Source organism: Gastrolobium bilobum, unplaced genomic scaffold (genome assembly GCF_033153095.1).
Source record: "Gastrolobium bilobum isolate Gb01-03AN ecotype WA unplaced genomic scaffold, APGP_CSIRO_Gbil_v1 utg45536, whole genome shotgun sequence".
NCBI classification, from domain to species: domain Eukaryota; kingdom Viridiplantae; phylum Streptophyta; class Magnoliopsida; order Fabales; family Fabaceae; genus Gastrolobium; species Gastrolobium bilobum.
Window position 1 is genome coordinate 72,854 of NW_026896177.1, and position 2,102 is coordinate 74,955.

General features: G+C 33.3%; 1 non-coding gene across 1 annotated transcript; it reads left to right on the plus strand.

Annotated features, from left to right (window-relative positions):
* The first annotated feature begins 1,123 nt into the window (after positions 1–1,123).
* LOC133298122 (small nucleolar RNA R71) lies at positions 1,124–1,230 on the plus strand. Its single transcript, XR_009749740.1, has one exon. It is a non-coding gene; the product is annotated as a small nucleolar RNA R71 (small nucleolar RNA).
* Positions 1,231–2,102: the final 872 nt, after the last annotated feature.

The window sequence follows — 2,102 nt, forward strand, 5'->3', positions numbered from 1 at the left end:
AACGTCCATATAATTTTTGTAAAAAAGGAAGTTTGTGTTTACAAGGGGTACGCTGGTCCTTTTTTAAGTATGCACAACAGGCAAATGTGGAGGTTTTCCTCAATACCACCCCTCAAAATGGCAACTTTGGCCGGCAAGTTGAGCACAAATACATAGATAAATGAGAATCACTGCAATCACAATTAGCTACATAAGACAGCAAATTCAACTAGACAAACGAAGGTTTCTCCCACTCCTCATTTATCTATGACTCTGTTGAGAATCCTAGAACCAAACAGCCCCTGGGTATATTTTATCATTATATTATGGGTTTTAATTTTTTTATGCAATGGAGATAAGTATTTCATGCTATAGATATATATTGTGAGGAGCTCATATTTATTAAAAAATCAAAAAATAAAAGAAAATACTGCACAAAAATCAAAGAATCACTTATAAGAAAATATTTTCCCTTATATTATTCCTATGTGTATGATTAATTCCATAATTCCACCTACATTCGTTCCCTTTTTTTTCCTTTTTTAGTAAGAAAATAGGTACTCCTGTAAAATCCAAAATATGCTCCACGTTGACAGGTGACATGATAGCTTTGGATTAATTGATTCAAGGACCACATTCTGCTGAAGACTCGGCTAACAAAACTGCTTTTTTAGGGTACGAAAGGTGAAAAATTAATGCTCCTATATGAGAAATTTGTAGAGGTCTAATCGTGTTAATTATTTTACTACCTTAAAAAATTTGTACAAATTGAGCTATAATTTTGATAAATTTTAATTTTTATTATGTAATCAATACTTTTTTTAACATAGTATGTAACATTTTACAAAAAATTTGTAATTTAGAAAAAATAATATAATACTTTTTAATTTGAAAGAAGTATTAAAATGGACCCTAAAAATTCTCTTTAGAAAAACAAAATTAAGCGATTTTCAATAAAACTTTTATAATATTCTAATGGGATAGGTTATTCTACTTACATTTATTTTGACTACCTTTGCCTTCCCCTTTTAATATCGTTCGATTACAATCTCATCCAACGGTCGATATTTGTGATATAAAAAAAAATCAATTTTTTCCCTTCCTTTCTCCTCATTTCCTCCCACACCCTTTCTCCCATGCTTCAATTCCATGTTGAGGACACTTCCTAAGTAATCCTTTAAATCGTCCCCAAGCCTCGTACAAAGATTCGCTTTCTTTTTGTTCAAAAGCATTGATCTCCGACTTGAGTCTTGCCATCTTTGAAGCTGAGAAAAATCTAGCCAAGAATTTTCTTGCTAAGTCATCCCAATTGGTTATGCTTCCTTCAGGTAGAGACTGCACCCAATCTCTTGCTTCATCCTTCAGTGAGCACGAAAATAGCCTGAGCAAGATAGCATCACGAGGAACTCCATTTACTTTTAATGTATCACAATAAAGTAAGAAGTTATCAAGATGACTATAGGGGTTCTCCGTGCTTCCTCCAGCGAACTGATCTTTTTGAATCAGTTGCAGCAGTGCCGGCTTCAATTCAAAGTTGTTAGCTTCTATGTTCGGTCTAACAATGCTTGTCGTCTGTGGAACTCGAGCTGGGGTCATGTAATCCCCCAACGTCCTTCGAACGATTTGATGGTTTCCTGCCATTGGTTCCTCCTTAGGTTGATGCTTTTGTTTCTTTCGCTTTCTTTGCTTTTGCGTCTTTCCTAAGTTTCCTCTCTGTCTTTTCTATCTCAGGATCAAACTATAAGATTTGCGGGTTAAGAGTACCTCGCATAGACTTAAGAAAAGATGAGCAGAAAAATAGAAAAAAGACAAAACAGAAAAACAGAAAAAAAATAAAATAAAATAAAAATAAAAAAAATAAAAATAAAAAAATAAAATAAACAAAGAATGCAGAAAAATAAATATGCAGAAAATTGATGCAGAATTTTAATGTAGAAAAAATATTTTTGAAGAGTGCATAAAATTAAAACGTCCAATTTAAAAGTTAATTAGTTACTTCTAATGTTGAAGAATTCGATTCCCGGCAACGGCGCCAAAAACTTGATAGCGACTCAGCAAGTGCACCGGTCGTAAAAGTAATAAAAGTGTACTGAGTACGAGATCGTTCCCACGAGGATCAGAAT